Source organism: Triticum aestivum, chromosome 6B, assembly GCF_018294505.1.
Source record: "Triticum aestivum cultivar Chinese Spring chromosome 6B, IWGSC CS RefSeq v2.1, whole genome shotgun sequence".
NCBI classification, from domain to species: Eukaryota; Viridiplantae; Streptophyta; class Magnoliopsida; order Poales; family Poaceae; genus Triticum; species Triticum aestivum.
In genome coordinates, this window is record NC_057810.1 from 83,398,737 (window position 1) to 83,419,858 (window position 21,122).

General features: G+C 45.6%; 1 pseudogene; it reads right to left on the reverse strand.

The window, feature by feature from the left end:
• Positions 1-1,876: 1,876 nt before the first annotated feature.
• LOC123134690 (histone H4-like) lies at positions 1,877-2,159 on the reverse strand (annotated as a pseudogene).
• Between the last annotated feature and the right edge of the window lie 18,963 nt (positions 2,160-21,122).

Genomic DNA, 21,122 nt, shown 5'->3' on the forward strand with positions numbered 1-21,122 from the left:
TTCGTCCGGAAATGATATTGAAGGTAATATCGACATCTGGGTGGATGTGCACACACCTCCAGTTATACCATTATGTGAGTTTCTCAACCATATTTATGTCTTTGATATTGTTTATTCAAAAATAGTTGACAACTAATTTCTAATGACAACTTATTTCCATTCAAGCAAACATGTCCAGCGCTTGGTAGACAGGACATACTACTGTCCCGGGGCTGAACTAAACTGCGAGGAGACAAGTCATTATGTTTCATGGTTTGAGGATCTTCATACTGTCAAGACAAATTATTTTTAGGGACTTAAAAATCTTAGTACTCAAAACGTGCGACCAATAGTGTTCGTACTGAACTACAGTCACATCTATTTAGGAAAGATGGTAAGATTTTTACTATTTGTCCTCAGTGCATCTTTTGCATACATTATTTTTTAAGCTAAACTTCATTGCTAAGTATGTTACTATACGATGTTCTTCAATAGGGACTCCCGATGCTTGTTGTGCCTCATTAGATTGAGACTAAAGGTCGCATGAGAATTGTTAGCTTACGGCCAAGATATTCTACAACGCACTTTAGTGCATTCAGGATTTCTAATAGCGAGGAATGCTTAATAGTCAAAGACTGGAGCAAAATTGTGACCGATCACAGAGAAGTACTAGGGGGAAGCATTCAGAAGCGCAGCCCATGATTAGGAGACAGGTTCATCTGCATGCTCCAACATGATGAAGCGGGAGTGCTACACATGTTTTATGTTATTTTACCTGAGAGGAGATCAGCAAGAGTGATTAGCTAGCTAGAAATGAGTTATTATTAGCTAGTGTTGGTGGTGATGACTATGATGATTATTATTAGCTAGTGTTGGTGGTGATTAGATAGCTATCGCAGCTAGTGTTGGTGGTGATTAGCTAGCTAGAATGAGTTTGAAGATGATGATGTGCTACACTATGACTATGATGATTAAATAACTACTGTTGGTGGTAATGACTATGATGATGATTAAATAGCTTGTGCTGGCGTATTAGATTCAAGTGGAGGCAACATGTGGTGCACATCGAAAGTACTACTAGTCCAAACTAGATCAAGTTTGGATTAGTAGCATACTTTTGATATGCACCACATATTGCCTCCACTTGAACCTAATCCACCTTCTTTGACACACTGTTATGGACATAATGATATAAACCTCATAATTGGTATTGTACCAAAATTTGTATAAAGGCGTATAAATACACTCAAAATAAAAAAATGAATAAAAATACTAGTAGCAATGGATAGTAAACACGCTGCTACTAGTAAGATTAGCAACAGCGCGGGAGAGAACAAACGTTGTAGCTATGTGTCTTAGCAATAGCGTGTGTCGCATGCGCTACTGTTAAGTAATAGTTCTAGCGCCTTATTAGTAGCGCGGTGTTCCGCGCTACTAGTGGGCATTCAACCCGCGCTACTACTAGGTTTTTCCCTAGTAGTGCTAGGTCGGTTTCCACCCTGGGCCATCATGTCGGCCCATGGGCCGTGCAAAGGGAATATGATAGAAGTTTTATCGTTCAAAGCAGGGAAGCCAGATCCATGGAGGACTTCCCTCCACCGACATAGCTGATTAGGACCATGTAACCCTAGGGGCCCGAATATCTTATTTAAGTCCGGGAAGAACTAGTCAATAGACAAGAGACAAACCCTTGAGTACACCTGGTAATTTGTACACCCTTATCGGAATATACAACAAGAGACGGAGTAGGGTTTTACTAAGGAGTGCATGAATCTGGGTAAATATGGTTTCATATTTCCCCTTCAATCTACACACGTCGTGCTATATTCTACTCTGACAATGGTGTACCACGTAGGTCTCGCCTGGCCTAGCATCTGAATGCGTAGAGGGTGTGGTCCTATCGCTTGAGCGCGTCGACAACGTTCATGGCAGTGACGGTATTGTAGCGGGCATGCTCAGCGTAGCTGACGACATCACAAATGACGTTCTCGAGAGAAATCTTGAGCACGTCGTGGGTCTCCGTGTAGGTGAGCCCTGAGATGTGCTTCACGTTTGCCCCTGCGAGCCAGCCGCCCGATCACAGGCTTGGTTATGTTGTGGATGTTGTCCCGCAACACCTTCGGATGACGCTTGGCGCCGGCCTTGCCCAACCCCTTCCCACCCTTGACGCGCTCGGACATGATGGATGGCTTCTTGGATCAGATTTATGAATTGGATATAGTGGTGGCGGCTTCTGTGCAATAGGACTATAGGAGTGTGTAACAAGGGAGGAGGGTGCAGCCTGCCGTTGGATCTGGACTAAAATGAACGATCAAGATGGCGGCCCGAAAGAGAGATGGCATGAATCGCTAACGTGGCTCTCAAATTTCATCTCTAGTGAGGCGGGCAGCAGCTTTTAAAAGTTGAGTTTGCATCGTCATTTGTTTTTTTCTTGTACTTCTGTTCATTAGAGCCCTTTTATTTTGAGGTAAAATTTACCTAATAAGATATAAATTATATGTCGCAATAATCATATCGTGAGAAACCTCTTTCAAGTACAAATCAAACAATATACTTTTTGCAATAAGTCTTTTGCCTCTCGGGCTCCATGGAGCCTACAGTTTTAAAAAATTAACCTTTCAAGTTTCAGAAAAAAATAGAAAAATAAATAGAAAAGTACTAATAGGTGTATTCGAGATGTGTGTAGAATTTAATTAAGAAATACGTTTTGATATGAGTTGTACAAAAAAACAAGATGAATAATTCATGTTTCTAGAAATTTACATCATTTTGTAATTTTGTGTAGCTAGCACATAAATGTATTTCGTCATGAACTTTACAGAAAAGTAGTACACATTATAGGCACTAGCGGTTGTGGTGCCGCCTGAGTGGAAGTTGGGCGGTGCCAAATGGGAGGGCCCCTTTCACTGTCCTGTTTATACTATGTAACACGTGCATATTATGCAGCAGCAAGCCATGATAAACCATCGATTTAGAAGCAGATCAAACTTAGGAAAGTGGTAGCAGGTTATATAGAAGCTACATTACATACGGTGGCTTGTTCAAAAGTAATCAAATTCAGCAAAAAAAAATAGAACAATCTTAACGCTATGTATATCTAAAAAGGAAGCAAGCGGTATCTTTGTCAAGGTTTAGCAGTGTACACTTTGCCAATGGTGATTCACAAAAGCGTAGGTCCTCTACATGAAGTCTTGCTGCTGAAAATGATTACTCGGAGCAAGCGGTCTTAGTTGCACTGCACTTTACAATTTCTTCATCATCAAATGGAACGGATAGATCAAACTCTTTGAGAGTACACGACAAACTATTAACTGAGGAGTCAACAAATGTGGCACTGTGAGGCGCAACTCTATCAACTAGGAATGAGGCAATTCTTACCTAAAATGCAAAATTACAGGCCATATTTAATCAGACAGAAAAGTTAAACATTATGTTTTATTGTTAATGTTGAAGAAGACACACCATAAGAGGCTATCATGTGATTACTGTTTTTGAAGCAAACATCTGAGGTGGTGGAGAAGGAGTGGTCTGAAGACAATAAAGGGAAACCAAAGGAATTACAGCAGGAAATTCCAAGAATTGATTCCCAAATGGATAAATAGGAAGAAAATTGTTTTGATCTGATAATGTAAAATAATAGATTAGGCTCAGAGACCATTTATAACTTGACATGATACAAGCAGTAGTACAAAAGCGAAGTCATAATCAGTATTCACCAAAATCAGGGCCCGACAATGTACCAATGTGCACATAGGACAAGAAAATATGTTCCTGTAGAAATAATATTCGTACATGAGACCCAGCAAAGTGAGTATCATATCCAAGGTACGTATCTTACCTCAGAAACAACCCAACAACATTTATGCAAGAAAAGTTTTTTTAACTAAATATTGGAAAGATATATGGTGCCCTTCCTTAACATGGTTATGCTGGCTGAGCGTTTGACCTGCTCTGTGATGGATGGTGCGGTGGGAGAGAGGCAAGAGCTGCACATCGAGGGCTCTTTGCCTCACTCAACCCTGAGAAGCCGTGAGATTGCCAAAGAAAGCAGCGCAATGGCGGCATTCATTGTACTGATGGCTCCATCCGTGATCAACAACATCAGCATGCTGACCAAATGTGTCAAAACTGAAATGTATGCGTGCCTTATATATGTTTATGTAAGTAGTTTTTCATGAAGTGCGGTATTTCATACCTGCTGAGAATGTAGAGATGAACTATGATCACTGGAAGTGCAATATATTTTGTTGCTTAGACACAAGTGACTACACCCATGCAACTATCTGTATTGAGGAAACCAACATAGCAGTGCATTTATACATGATACCATTAGACTTGAAGATCACTAACAACCTAAATCTTCACAGAGAAACCTGCATGAAACATGAACAACCCAGAGTATATGGGCATTAGGTAAAGATCACCCTAATCCATAGATATGTAGTTGTCACTATAGTCTTAGTGTCTTACAAACCCAAAAAGATATTCTATCACCACAAACAGAGAAATATTCTTATCTTCCGTAAAACAACTTGTTTCGGTGCATTCAGACCCCTACTAATTGAGCAATCCTTTGGTGTCTCAGGATTAGCATCGAAATCCTTCTAATTTTTGGAACTTGCTATTACTTCACTCCAAATGACAGTAAATAAAGGTACCCATGTGCAATAATTCTCTTTATATAACCATCCATCCTACTTCCCCTTTTAAAAGAAATTACCATCTATTTAAGCAACAAAGAAATTAAATTATAAAAAATAGATAGATATGTTTTGAATCTATCAAATTATCTTTTATGACAATGAGAAAAGCTCTTCGATTAACATACTTGCTTGAATGTAGACATGAACCGTAGTCAGTGGAAATGCAATATAACTTTTTGCATGTATAAGCAAAGAGCAACCCGGAGAAGTGCCCAATCCTAGCATGTACGGCCGACAAACATTTTCCATGCAAAGTCCCAATCCAACAATCTGGAGCCTTGCTACCTCTTGAGCATGCGTTGGTTTTTCCCTTGAAGAGGAAAGGGTGATGCAGCAAAGTAGTGTAAGTATTTCCCTTAGTTTTTGAGAACCAATGTATCAATCCAGTAGGAGGCTCCACGCAAGTCCCTTGTACCTACACAAACAAACAAGAACCTCACAACCAACGCGATAAAGGGCTTGTCAATCCCTTCACGGCCACTTGCGAAAGTGAGATCTGATAGAGATAATAAGATAAGATAAATACTTTTGGTATTTATATGATATAGATTGAAAAGTAAAGATTGCAAAATAAAGTAGATTGGAAACTTATATAATGGAAAATAGACCCGGGGGCCATAGGTTTCACAAGTGGCTTCTCTCAAGACAACATAAGTATTACGATGGGTGAACAAATTACTGTCGAGCAATTGATAGAAAAGTGCATAGTTATGAGGATATCTAGGCATGATCATGTATATAGGCATCACATCCGTGACAAGTAGATTGAAACGATTCTGCATCTACTATTATTACTCCGCACATCGACCGCTATCCAGCATGCATCTAGAGTATTAAGTTCATAAGAACAGAGTAACGCATTAAGCAAGATGACATGATGTAGAGGGATAAACTCAAGCAATATGATGTAAACCCCATCTTTTTATCCTCGATGGCAACAATACAACATGTGCCTTGCTGCCCCTGCTGTCACTGGGAAAAGACATCGCAAGATTGAACCCAAAGCTAAGCACTTCTCCCATTGCAAGAAAGATCAATCTAGTAGGCCAAACGAAACTGATAATTCCAAGAGACTTGCAAAAATAACCAATCATACATAAAAGAATTAGAGGAGATTCAAATATTTTTCATAGATAAACTTGATCATAAACCCACAATTCAACGGATCTCGACAAACACACTGCAAAAAGAGTTACATCGAATAGATCTCCAAGAAGATCGAGGAGAACATTGTATTGAGATTCAAAGAGAGAGAAGAAGGCATATAGCTAATAACTATGGGCCCGAAACTGTGGTAAACTACTCACAACTCATCGGAGAGGCCTTGGCGATGATGTAGAAGCCCTCCGTGATCGATTCCCCCTCCGGCGGAGTGCCGAAAAAGGCTCCAAGATGGGATCTCATGGGTACAAAAGGTTGCGACGGTGGAAATAGGTTTTCGTGGTGCTCCTGGATGTTTTTGGGGTACGTATATATAGGCGAAGGAGGTCGGTCAGGGGAGCCACGAGGGGCCCACGAGGCAGGGGGCGCGCCCACCCCCCTAGGGCGTGCCCTGCACCCTCGTGGCCGCCTCGGCTGCTTCTCGACGTCCACTCCAAGTCTCCTGGATTGCGTTTGTTCCAAAAAGATCACTACCGAAGGTTTCATTCCGTTTGGACTCCATTTGATATTCCATTTCCGCAAAACACTGAAATAGGCAAAAAAACAGCAATTTGCGTTGGGCCTCCGGTTAATAGGTTAGTCCCAAAAATGATATAGAAGTGTATATTAAAGCTCATAAACATCCAAAACGGGTAATATAATAGCATGGAACAATTAAAAATTATAGATACGTTGGAGATGTATCAAGCATCCCCAAGGTTAATTCATGCTCGTCCTCGAGTAGGTAAATGATAAAAACAGAATTTTTTATGTGGAATGCTACCTAGCATATTTCTCAATGTAATTTTCTTTATTGTGGCATGAATGTTCAGATCCAAATGATTCAAAATAAAAGTTCATATTGACATAAAAATAGTAATACTTCAAGCATACTAACAAGTAATCACGTGTTATCAAAATGACATAGCCAAAGAAAGCTTATCCCTACAAAATCATATAGTTAGGCTATGCTTCATTTTCGTCACACAAAATACTACCATCATGCACAACCCCGGTTTCAGCCAAGCAATTGGTTCATACTTTTTAACGTGCTTCAGCTTTTTTAACTCTCACACAATACATGAGCGTAAGCCATGGATATAGCACTATGGGTGGAATAGAATATGATGATGGAGGTTGTGTGGAGAAGAGAAAAAATGAGAAAGTCTCACATTGATGAGGCTAATCAACGGGCTATGGAGATGCCCATCAATTGATGTCAACATGAGGAGTAGGGATAGCCATGCAATGGATGCACTAGAGCTATAAATGTATGAAAGCTCAACAAAAGAAACTAAGTGGGTGTGCATCCAACTTGCTTGCTCACGAAGACCTGGGGCATTTTGAGGAAGCCCATCATTGGAATATACAAGCCAAGCTCTATAATGAAAAATTCCCACTATTATATGAAAATGACAACATAAAAGACTCTCTATCATGAAGATCATGGTGCTACTTTGAAGCACAAGTGTGGAAAAAGGATAGTAACATTGTCCCTTCTCTCTTTTTCTCTCATTTTTTTATTTTTTTATTTTTTTATTTTTTATTTTGGTGGGCTTCTTTGGCCTTTTTTTATTTGGGCTTATTTGGCCTCTTTTATTTTTCATAAAGTCCGAAGTCCCATCCTGACTTGTGGGGGAATCATAGTCTCCATCATTCTTTCCTCACTTGGGACAATGCTCTAATAATGAAGATCATCACACTTTTATTGATTTACAACTCAACAATTACAACTCAATACTTAGAACAAAATATGACTATGTGAATGCCTCTGGCGGTGTACCGGGATATGCAATGAATCAAGAGTGACATGTATGAAAGAATTGTAAAGGTGGTCTTGCCACAAATATGATGTCAACTACATGATCATGCAAAGCAATATGACAATGATGGAGCGTGTCATAATAAACGGAACAGTGGAAAGTTGCATGGCAATATATCTCGGAATGGCTATGGAAATGTCATAATAGGTAGGTATGGTGGCTGTTTTGAGGAAGATATAAGGAGGTTTATATGTGATAGAGCGTATTGTATCACGGGGTTTGGATGCACCAGTGGAGTTTGCACCAACTCTCAAGGTGAGAAAGGGCAATGCACGGTACCGTAGAGGCAAGCAATGATGGAAGGGTAAGAGTGCGTATAATCCATGGACTCACATTAGTCATAAAGAACTGATATACTTATTGCAAAAGTTTATTAGCCCTCGAAGCAAAGTACCACTACGCATGCTCCTAGGAAAAGGGTTGGTAGGAGTTAACCATCGCGCGATCCCGACCTCCACACATAAGGAAGGCAATCAAAAGAGCACCCCATGCAACATATTTGTTACACAACTTATACCATACGTGCATGCTACGGGACTTGCCAACTTTAACACAAGTATTTCTCAATTTCATAATTACCCAACTAGCATGACACTAACATTACCACCTTTATATCTCAAAACAATTATTAAGCATCAAATTGATCATAGTATTCAATTCACTTTCTATGATAGTTTTTATTATACCCAATTTGGATGCCCATCATTCTAGGACCAATTTTATAACCATAGCAAATACCATGTTGTTCTAAAAGATTCTCAAAATAATATAAGTGAAGCATGAGAGGTCAATAATTTCTATAAAATGAAACCATCACCGTGTTCTAAAAGATATAAGTGAAGCACATAGAGCAAAACTGTCTAGCTCAAAAGATAGAAGTGAAGCACATAGACTATTCTAATAAATTCCGAATCATGTGTGTCTCTCCCAAAAGGTGTGTACAGGAAGAATGATTGTGGTAAAATAAAAATAAAAGACTTGTATCATACAAGATGCTCCAAGCAAAACACATATCATGCGGTGAATAAAAATATAGCTCCAAATAAAGTTACCAATAGACGAAGACGAAAGAGGGGATGCCTTCCGGGGCATCCCCAAGCTTAGGATTTTTGGTTGTCATTGAATTATCTTGGGGTGCCATGGGAATCCCCAAGCTTAGGCTCTTGCCACTCCTTATTCCATAGTCCATCAAATATTTACCCAAAACTTGAAAACTTCACAACACAAAACTCAACAGGAAATCTTATGAGCTCCATTAGTGCAAGAAAGAAAAACCACCAATTAAGATACTGTAATAAACTCATTCTTTATTTATATTTGTGTTAAACCTACTGTATTACAACTTCTCTATGGTTCATACCCCCCCCCCCCCCCCGATACTAGCCATAGATTCATCAAAATAAGCAACAACACACGAAAAACAGAATCTGTCAAAAACAGAACAGCCTGTAGCAATCTGTAACTTTCGAATACTTCTGAAACATTAAAAATCCTACCAAAATAGGACGTCCTAGGAAATTTGTCTGTTGATCTACTTAAAAAAGAATCAACTCAAAAGCACGTCTATGTGACTTATTAGAACTATTCTCGTACGTGCAAAAGTTTCTGTTTTTTTGCAAGATCAAATTAACTATCACCCAAGATGATCCTATAGGTTCTACTTGGCACAAACACTAACTAAAACATAAAACCACATCTAAACATAGGCTAGATGAATTATTTATTACTAAATAGGAACAAAAAGCAAGAAACAAAAATAAAATTGGGTTGCCTCCCAACAAGCGCTATCGTTTAACGTCCTTAGCTAGGCAGAAAAGCGAGAATAGATCTAAGTATTGCCATCTTTGGTATTTAATTCGTAAGTGGCTCTCATAAGAGATTCATAAGGTAATTTGATTTTCTTTCTAGGAAAGTGTTCCATGCCTTTACTTAATGGAAATTGGAATCTAATATTTCCTTCCTTCATATCAATAATTGCACCAATCGTTCTAAGGAAAGGTCTACCAAGAATAATAGGACATGAAAGATTGCAATCTATATCAAGAACGATAAAATCTATGGGCACATAACTCCTATTAGCAACAATAAGAACATCATTAATCCTTCCCATAGGATTCTTAATGGTGGAATCCGCAAGGTGCAGGTTTAAAGAGCAATCATCAAAGTCACGAAAACCTAGCACATCACATAAAGTTTTTGGAATCATGGAAACACTAGCACCCAAATCACAGAAAGCATAGCATTCATGATCTTTAATTTTAATTTTAATAGTAGGTTCCCACCCATCATAAAGTTTTCTAGGGATAGAAACTTCTAATTCAAGTTTTTCTTCATAAGATTGCATCAAAGCATCAACGATATGTTTAGTAAAAGCTTTATTTTGGTTGTAAGCATGAGGAGAATTCAACACGGATTGCAACAAGGAAATACAATCTATTAAAGAACAATTATCATAATTAAATTCCTTGAAATCGAAAATAGTGGGTTCATTGCTATGTAAAGTTTTGACCTCTTCAATCCCATTTTTACCAATTTTAGCATCAAGTTCTAAAAACTTCAAATCATTGGGACGCCTTTTAACTAAAGTTGACTCATATCCAGTCCCATAATTATCAAGATTCATATTGCAAAACAAAGATTTAATATGAGACACATCAATCACTTTTAGATCTTCATCATTATTTTTTTCTAACCCTTCTGGTTTGGCGGCCATCTTATTAACTAAGGTGGCTCGCTTATCAGAAATTTGGGCAATTGATTTTTCAAGATGAGCAAACTAAGAATTCAAACCATAAAATTACTTAGACATATCATCAAGCTCTTTGTTCATGTATTCCATAAAGCTTTTTTGTTCTTTAAGCTCATTTCTAAAGAAATTATTATGCTCAAATTGTAAGGCCATAAAGCTTATAATATTGATTTCGATCTCTTCCAACCTTCTAAGGTGAAGATCGGCATTTTTAGGCAAGGCCATTAGGGCAAACAAGCGCACAAAAGACAACCAAAAAAGAGGCAAACGGAAGAGAGGGCGAATAAAACGGCAAGGGTGCAGTGGGGGAGAGGAAAACGAGAGGCAAATGGCAAATAATGTAATGCGAGGGAGATGAGTTTGTGATGGGTACTTGGTATGTCTTGACTTGAGCGAAGACCTCCCGGCAACGGCGCCAGAAATCCTTCTTGCTACCTCTTGAGTATCCGTTGGTTTTTTCCTTGAAGAGGAAAGGGTGATGCAGCAAAGTAGTGTAAGTATTTCCCTTAGTTTTTGAGAACCAAGGTATCAATCCAGTAGGAGGCTCCACGCAAGTCCCTCATACCTACACAAACAAACAAGAACCTCGCAACCAACGCGATAAAGGGCTTGTCAATCCCTTCACGGCCACTTGCGAAAGTGAGATCTGATAGAGATAATAAGGTAAGATAAATATTTTGGTATTTTTATGATATAGATTGAAAAGTAAAGATTGCAAAATAAAGTAGATTGGAAACTTATATAATGGAAAATAGACCTGGGGCCATAGGTTTCACTAGTGGCTTCTCTCAAGATAGCATAAGTATTACGATGGGTGAACAAATTACTGTTGAGCAATTGATAGAAAAGTGCATATTTATGAGAATATCTAGGCATGATCATGTATATAGGCATCACGTCCGCGACAAGTAGATCGAAATGGTTCTGCATCTACTACTATTACTCCACACATCGACCGCTATCCAGCATGCATCTAGAGTATTAAGTTCATAAGAACTGAGTAATGCATTAAACAAGATGACATGATGTAGAGGGATAAACTCAAGTAATATGATATAAACCCCATCTTTTTATTCTCGATGTCAACAATACAATACGTGCCTTGCTGCCTCTGCTGTCACTAGGAAAGGACACCGCAAGATTGAGCCCAAAGCTAAGCAGTTCTCCTATTGCAAGAAAGATCAATCTAGTAGGCCAAACCAAACTGATAATTCGAAGAGACTTGCACAGATAACCAATCATATATAAAAGAATTCAGAGGAGATTCAAAAATTTCTCATAGATAAACTTGATCATAAACCCACAATTCATCGGATCTCGACAAACACACTGCAAAAAGAGTTACATCGAATAGATCTCCAAGAAGATCGAGGAGAACATTGTATTGAGATTCAAAGAGAGAGAAGAAGGCGTCTAGCTAATAACTATGGACCCGAAGGTCTATGGTAAACTACTCACAACTCATCGGAGAGGCCTTGGCGATGATGTAGAAGCCCTTCGTGATTGATTCCCCCTCCGGTGGAGTGCCGAAAAAGGCTCCAAGATGGGATCTCACGGGTACAAAAGGTTGCGGCGGTGGAAATAGGTTTTCGTGGTGCTCCTGGATGTTTTCGGGGTACGCAGATATATATAGGCGAAGGAGGTCGGTCAGGGGAGCCACGAGGGGCCCACGAGGCAGGGGGCGCGCCCTGCACCCTCGTGGCCGCCTCGGCTCCTTCTTGACGTCCACTCCAAGTCTCCTGGATTGCGTTTGTTCCAAAGAGATCTCTCCCGAAGGTTTCATTCCGTCTAGACTCCGTTTGATATTCCTTTTCTGCAAAACACTGAAATAGGCAAAAAAATAGCAATTTGGGCTGGGCCTCCGGTTAATAGGTTAGTCCCAAAAATGATATAAAAGTGTATAGTAAAGCCCATAAACATCCAAAACGGGTAATATAATAGCATGGAACAATCAAAAATTATAGATACGTTGAAGACGTATCAAGCCTTTCCCCGTTTCTGCTTTCACCATATCTCCCACTTAGCACAAGCCTTCAACCTGATGCTTCCACAACATGCCTCCCTGAAGTGGTCTGGACACGCATATGATGATGCACAAGAAGTTATACAAGGTTGTTTTTGTGTTAGTACTTATGCCAGCATTCAGAATAGAATTTAGCAGTGCCAAGAATGACTACTACTGAACTGCACTAATAATAATGTAGCGACACCAAAATGAAGACACATAAGCGGACGTAATTAAACAACTAAGGACCTTGGAATTAAGGATGTATGATGATGTCAGCACATAACAACACAAATAGTTTCCATGTCGTTTCGCATCACAACATACATGTACTGATAACATAGATATATGGCATTGTATCAGATCAGATGGAACCTAACAACCAAGCAAACCATCTAAGGATCAATAAGAAAGTGAAACAATATGACATGAATTTCAGAAAAGCGTAATAGTATCATTGATGTCACCAAAGAAAATAGTACCTTCAAGTTGGCCTGATTTAGAGATGAACTTCCACATGTGCTCTTGGTATTTGTACAGATTTTTCCCAACCACTGATACAACATCACAGATGAAAGGAATCACAATGTGTGACAATTTATTAGATAATCCAACTTTGAGGCTCTCTCTTACACACAATTTTGGCTTCATAACCAGGCAAGAAAACCAAAACATGCATCATTCTCTGCAAATTCTCATCAAACGCACCAGAAATTGCCACAACAGCTTTAACCAAAATGTACGCTTGCTCACAGATGATATTAACTTGTAATTGCAACATGATAGGAAGCAATAGTTTCAAATGCTTGTACATTGATTCTGGAACTCTCTCTCTCTCTCTCTCTCTCTCTCTCTCTCTCTCTCTGGGTCCTAATATCCCTCACACTGCTATGCATACTCAACTAAAAGGGACAATAAGCAGTGCTCCTCATCCTTGGATAGATCCAACGGATTAGGTGGAATAACCATAAAGAAGTCAAATGATCCATCAAATGAGCTGGGCATTACCCTCTGAAAGAAAAATTGAAGATAATGCACATAATTAGATTACAATGGCAAGGCTATAGGTTGCATTAAGATACTTATACGAGTATAAACATCACACATATACAAGCTCTTTCATCGAACACCTTGTAGGCACATAAACAAAAATGAGATTTTCTTTCAGACTGAATCAAGAGAGAGAGAGAGAGAGAGAGAGAGAGAGAGAGAGAGAGAGAGAGACACACAGAGAGAGAGGAGGCCGGGGGGTCGAAATAGGAAGACCAGACATATTCAAACTCACCTTCTCCTCCCACTTGGCGTCGGCGCCACGTGAGCCAGAATGGAGGTCGACATAGATGACGAGCTCGCGCATGGCATAGTCCGTGGCTTCGACTTGAAGAGGCCATTCATCTTGGGGGGTAGTCCGTCTCCACGGGAACGAAGGCATGGTAGCAGCAGCAGGCCTAATCTATGGCGCCGACCCGAAGGCAAGACGGGACCATCCATTATTTAGGAGAAAGCTTATAGGTAGGATCTTAATAGTAGTGCGGTGTTATATCGCACAGCGCTACAGCTATATAGCAGTAGCGCGTGACATGAACCAGCTACAGGTAAGTTTTTAATAGTAGTGCAGGGTTGCGACACCCCGCTGCTTATTGGCCCCCCTTACTCACTGGGGCTACCCGTAGTAGCAGTGTTGGTTTTGGGTCCGCGCTACTACTAAGGCAGTTAGCAGTAGCGCGGGTTGCCCCACGAGCGCTACTACTGCAGCGAACGCGGGCCCAGCTCAGCGGCTCAACATAGCAGCAGCATGGGCTACGGGCCCGCGCTACAGCTAGGTGGACTAGCAGCAGCATGGTCTGCTGACCCGCGCTACTGCTAATCTCTCCTTATCCTACCCCGGGCCCACGGCGTCACTCTCACTCTCAACTCTCTCCATCCTCTCCACACCCCCCCCCCCCCGCTGTTGTCGTCTCCCACATTGGCGTCATCGTCGCCCGCTGCTGCCTTCGCCGCCGTCGACCCCCAGTATGTCTCCCTCCTCCCTCCCTCCCTCCCCCCCCCCCCCGACCCTCTCCCTCCCACCCTCTTCCTCTGACCCTCTCCTTCCATCCCTCCCTCTCTCCCTCATGCATTGCATAAATGGATGAATTAGAACTAGTTTTTTTAGTAATACTTGGATGCAGATGGATGCATGGATATATAGATGGATGGATGTTAGGGTTAGAGCTAAGGTATTTTTGGTTATATAGTTTTTTTAGTAAAAGAACTAGTAATAGATTTTTTAGTAAATGCAGGTATTTTCAATCGTGTTGCTAATATATTTTTTTATGAATGGTAATAAAATAGAAAATTTTAAGTAAATAATAATAATAAAATATAAAATTGTTGTTGCTAATTATATTGATGATATAATTTTTCAATCAGTGGACTATTCAGGATTTATCGCCGTCGCATCTCTCTCTGGCTCGGTCCCATCTCGCCACCGTAAGCACCTCCCTCTCCTCTTTGTTTAGTTTTTGGTTAGTTTTATTTTAATATATATCCTCCTCCCCACCTTCCCGGCCGCTGGCAGCTGCTCTGCCTCCTGCCAAGAATGGGACTAGATCGTGGAAAGAAGAGAAAGGAGAGGTTGCGTGTGCTGCGAAGTCTCCGGGAGAAAAGGAAAAGGGGTGAGAGTGATGCGATGGACCCACACGAACTGGTGCTTCCATTTGCCAAAACGAGCGCTGATGTGGACACGAAGCTGCGTTCTCATTGGCCAAAACAAACAGTAAACCTGCTGCCAATGTGGACATCGCGATGGGCCGCCTCTTGCGCGACTCTTATTGTGATTGATATGTTTTGAGTCATAAAGGTTGTGTCGTGATACATGTTGTTTCCAATACATGACATGCATAATGTGTGTATGCTTATAAAGTGCACGGTGTGTGTAGGGGTTCGAAAAATTGGGTGTGTAGTTTCTTGTGAGGTCGGTCCTCGTCTTGGGGGTTGTGTCGACGTGATTTTGCGGGGATGGGACTGGATCAGCTGGATTTGCAGTCGGGTAGGAGTGGCGGCCGGCGATGAACTAGTGGCATGCGTGGCGACGAAACCCACTGCGGCGGCTAGGGTTGGCACTCGGGAGAACAGAGGAATGGTACTGATTCGAGAGGAGAGAGGAGTGTACCGATTCGAGGGGATTGCTCATGCAACGAGGGAAAGGTTTTTCTTTTTGAAGAGAGCAACGAATCGGTATGTTTAGCGGTGGAAAGTTGCTTAAATTAGGCAAACTCTACATTTTCCAATCGGTGGAGCTGGGCCGAGCTCGCTCTAGGTTTTTGCTCTGCTCTCGGGCTCAACTTCAAGAATTTAGCTTCTCGGAGCCCAGCAAAAAATTAACTTCGAGAATTTAGCTTCTCGGGCTCATTTTCGTGAATTTAGCTTCTCGGGCTCAACTTCGTGAATTTAGCTGGGCCAAGCTCGCTCTAGGTTTATGCTCTCAGCTCTAGGTTTCATGTCAATTTCATCTGTGAAGTTGATGGGGTTAGAAGTTAGAGGACATCCGAACACACCCTTAATTCCAACTGGTATCTGCTGCCAAACAGCAAAAAATAGAATTCAAACTCATTTTAGTAGAGAGGCCGGTTTGGTTTTGGTCCAATTCAATTCCAAGCGGCCTCCCCACATGGACGTACTTTCTCTATTCCTAAATATAAATCTTTTTACAGATTCTAATCACTAAAGTTATTAAGCTCCCATGAATTGAGGCGCTTAGCGAAATTGCAGGTTAAGTTTGGCTTCTTTTCACGCCGATGATCCTGTTTTTTCTGCTTACACGGCTCGGTCAGACCTGGGGAGCCTGGTCCAACCAGCTAAAGTTAGTCGGTACAGGTTAAGTCTGCCCTAAGAAAAAGCCTGCGGCTGTGGCTGCCTCGCAACGCACTGATTCTTGTTTCTCCGTTTCCCTCACCAAGTCGCCCGCAAGCCGCCGACGCTGCGCTGCTTCGTGTTGAGTATATTGATTATTAGGAAAGACTAGATATACTAGGATTAGTTCTGGCTTGTCTTGTACTTCAAGTTGATCATTGTACTTCTATATATATGCCCACGAGGCTCAAGCAATATAACGAACTATTTCACCAAATCCCTCTCTTCCTTTTAACATGGTATCTATCGCAAGTCGATCCTAAAGCCTAGCCGTCGCCGCTTCCGCACCTGCGCGCCGCCCCCGGGGCGGTCGGCCTCCATGACCGCCGTCGGGGGCCGCGCTACCCGTACCTAGGGTTCGTCCGCCGGTCGTGTTGACCGGCTGCCCTAGAGAGTCTTTTCCCCGAGCCTTGCTCCGGGGTTTTCTCTCTCCCGCCGGTCATCTTGATCGCGCGGTTTTTCTTGGTTTTCGGATCTATTCTTGATCGGTTTGCGTCGCCCACCGCCGCCGTTGACCCCGAGCGCCTCTACTCCGACCCCTGCGCGACCAGCCGATCTCTGCTCCGACCAGGCGGCCACGCGCGCCGAGGCGGTCCGTCAGGGCCAGCCGCCGTCTGCGCGTCGGTCCGCTCGTCACCCTGCGCCGGCCGTCACCGCCCTGCTCCGACCGGGAAACCTGCATCGCCCCGACCCGGCGGCTTCGCGCCATGCGATGGCCAATCATATCCGTCGCTCGCGCGCCGGCCCGCCGATCGATCCACGTCACCCGCCTCCGCCACGTCTGCACGGCGGCTCAGCGGTCTACCTCGCCGGCCTTGTCCTCGCTGTCAGGCTCGTCGGCTGCCTCAAACTCGGGCGCCGCTGCTCCGTTGGTCACTCGGGCCTCGCTGCCCGGGCGCCGGTGCTGCTTTGGCAGCCCGGGTGCCGGTGCTGACGTCCCACGCCGTCCGTCGTCGCCAGCCTCATCCAGGACTCCGCCGCCACCACGCCTCCATCGAGCGGCGTCCCCGTCCTCGTGCGCGATCGGCTTGATCATCCGCTTGCCGCCGCGATCCGCCTCATCTACGCCGCGTGACTAACCTGGTCCGTCGGTTGCGTGCGCCTCCGCAGGTCCCGTGAAGATTGTCCCGAATTCAGCGCGCCCCTCCATTGATCGAGCAACGGGCTGCCCCTGTGTCGCCCAGTCGGGTCGCAGCACCGCCGCCCCGTGGTTCTCCTCCCGGCTGCACCGACCCGCGTCACCGCTGCGTCGCCCCTTCGGGCCGTAGTGCCGCGGCCCGCAATCCACCGCCGCCCAGGGGCCGTCCGCTCCAGGCCGTCCCCATGGCTGCACCGACCCTCGCGCCGCCGCTGCGTCGCCCCGTCGGGCCGTAGTGAGCGTGGACGTGGTCCACGCCGCCGTCCCAAGGCCGTCCCCGCGGTTGCACCGACCCGCGCTCCGCTGTCGCGCCGCCCCTTCAGCTGTCGCGCCGCGGCCCGCTGTCCCCACCGCCGCCCCGAGGTCTTCCTGCCGTCGCCCGGACCTGCCCGCCGCTGCTTCGTCGCCCCTATGGGCCGTAGCACCGCGGCCCGCGGTCCACTCCGCCGTCACCGCGCGTCGACCTCCCGTGGTAAGTGTTGTGCCGTCTCCCTTGGCGCTGGAACGCCACCGTCCGCGCCGGTCTTCGTCACGCTGTCGGGTTCTTCGCCTACTTCGACCACCGCCGCCGCACTCCTAACCTAGTCGCCGCCGCTCTTCTTTGGCCGCCGCCGCCGCTCTTCTTTGGCCGCCGCCGCCGCTACCCCCATAGCTGCCGCAGCCGCCCGCCCACCTCCTTCGTCTTCGTCCAGCACCAGCCCGTCGCCAGCGTCGCCGTCATCTATCTCGACCGCTTCATCTACTCTGACAACCGCGGGCGACATTGGCCCCGTGCCGATTGGCGCCGCAACCGTCGTCGAGTCCTTCTCTGCTGGCCTCTCCGACTTCTTCGACATGGCGTACAGATTGTGCAGGTCCCAGTCTACGCATGCCCGGTACTGGCAACACCGCCGCGTGCCGTCGTCCACGACGTGTCCCCGGGCCCGGCAAGCCTGGTGCGGCGCTTCGTCAACTTCGTCATCATCCGTCTACGCATGCTCGGTGCTGGCAACACTGACGCGTGCCTTCGTCTACGATGTGTCCCCGGGGTTGGCAACCCCAGCGCGACGCGTCGTCAACATCATCAACTTCCTGGCGCACAACTACTTCGACACCACTGCGCCCACGACTAACTCGGCGCCTTCTTGCGCCCGCGGCTAACTCGGCGCCTTCTTGCGCCCGCGGCTCCACGGCGATTTTCTCGACACCGGCTACCCCGACTCGACATCGACCATGACATTCTTCGCACGGCTACCTCGACCACGGCTCCACCACCCACGCTCTCGGCTACATCGACAAACGGCACAAAGGGCTACCGCATGCTTGAGCAACCTCGTCGGTTTTCACTCCAGCCACAACTCCGCGATGTGTCGACCGTTACGACTGTGTGTGGGGGGGGTGTCCGTCGGCTTGCCTTCGGCTTCTTCTTCAGTCTCACCGTCTGTGTCACTCTCGTTGTGACTGCGGGGGGATGTTGAGTATATTGATTATTAGGAAAGACTAGATAGACTAGGATTAGTTCTGGCTTGTCTTGTACTTCAAGTTGATCATTGTACTCCTATATATATGCCCACGAGGCTCAAGCAATACAACGAACTATTCCACCAAATCCCTCTCTCCCTTTTAACACTTCGTCCTCCTCGCGTCTGCGTCCTCGTGATTCATTTCCCCCACGAGCTGCATCTAAGACATGGAAGGTGAGCGGCTATGATTTCCTTCGTCGGCTAGAGTGGACGACGCCTACTCCTTCGTGCCTCCTTCCTTCCTCCCTCGGTCCCCATCTCGCATCCCCTCCTTGGGCCTGCCTCCATCGCACCACCCTGACATCTCCCGCTGTCGGCTATGCGCGTCGACGGTTGCGCCTCCACGGCCGGCTATGCGCCTTCGCGACGGAGGACGAACACCCTGCCCAGACGACACGCGTCTCTAGCTGGACTCGCCTTCCTGAACATATGGATCTTGGAATCCGTCTGCAATTTGGCCTAGAAAGAATTTTTGACTCAATTAAGACGAGAGGCGTGGATCTCCTTTATAGAAGAGATGTTTTGCCAATACAATAATCGTTGTATTGATGGGTGTTGATGCACGTATATATAATACAAGGGAAGGCCTCTACCTCAACTATATAAGACTAGGAGGAGGGCCACAACTCCAATACACGTGCAGTACAAAATGCATACTCAACACCCCCCCGCAGTCGAAGCGTCGCCGGAGACGCAGAGACTGGACCGAAACTCCTCGAAGACGGGAGTAGGCAATCCCTTAGTCATCACATCAGCAAACTCTTGCATCGTCGGCACGTGGAGAACCCGAACACGGCCAAGGGCAACCTGCTCGTGCACGAAGTGAATATCGAGCTCAATATGCTTCGTCCGTCGATGGTGCACCGGGTTGGCGGAGAGGTAGACCGCGCTGACGTTATCACAGTAGACAAGAGTGGCCTTGTGAACATCACAAAGAAACTCCTGGAGCAGCTGACGTATCCAAGAACACTCGGCCACAGCGTTAGCCATGGCGCGATACTCTGCCTCGGTGCTGGAGCGGGAGACCGTGGGCTGCCGCTTCGACGACCAAGAGATCAACGAGGGCCCAAGGTAGACGCAGTAGCCTGACGTAGAGCGTCGCGTGTCGGGGCAGTCAGCCCAGTCGGCATCGGAGTAGGCCACGAGGTTGGTGGAGGCGGAGGCCGTCAGGGTGAGTCCCAAGGACATGGTGACATGTATGTAACGGAGAATACGCTTCACCAGAGTCCGGTGAGAGTCACGCGGGCATGCATATGGAGGCACACCTGCTGAACAGCGTACTGCAGGTCGGGGCGGGTCAGCATCAGGTACTGTAAAGCACCGACAATAGAGCGATAAAATGCGCCATCGGACGCAAGAGACCCCTTGAGAGCAGAGACCTTCGCCTTCGTGTCGACTGATGTTAAGCATACCGGCACGCTCCAGGAGCTCGTGGGCGTACTTCTGCTGATGCGGAAAGGTCAGGCCGACGGACCACCTCGATGCCGAGGAAGTAGTGCAGAGGCCCCAAGTCCTTGAGGGCAAACTCATCACAAAGATGAGCAGTCAGCCGCTAAAGGAGACCGAGGGAGGACGCCGTGAGGATGATGTCGTCGACGTAGAGCAGCAGATATGCAGTGTCAGCTCCCTGATGATACACGAATAGTGAGGCATCGGAGCGAGTGGATGAAAGCCCAAAGACAGCAGGAAGGCTGCGATATGCTGGTACCAAGCCCGAGGCGCCTGCTTCAACCCGTAGAGACAACGTGAGAGCAAGCACACAAAGTCTGGGTGCTCGGCGTCGACGAAGCCAGTGGGCTGCTCACAGTACACCTGCTCAGCAAGGTGGCCGTGCAAGAAGGCGTTGGAGACATCCAACTGGTGCACAGGCCAGGCGCGCGAGACCGCCAACTGGAGCACGGCGCGGATCGTGCCCGGTTTAACAACCGAGGCAAAGGTGTCGGTGAAGTCCACACCCGCGCGCTGTCGAAATCCGCGAACAACCCATCGAGCCTTGTAGCGCTCGAGAGAACCGTCCGGGCGAGTCTTGTGGTGAAACACCCACTTGCCAGTGATGATGTTGGCATGAGGCGGACGCAGAACAAGCTGCCACGTGCGGTTGCGCTGTAGGGCGTCGAACTCCTCCTACATCGCAGCTAGCCAGTGGGGATCCCGAAGGGCAGCGCAAGCGGAGGTGGGGACGGGTGATG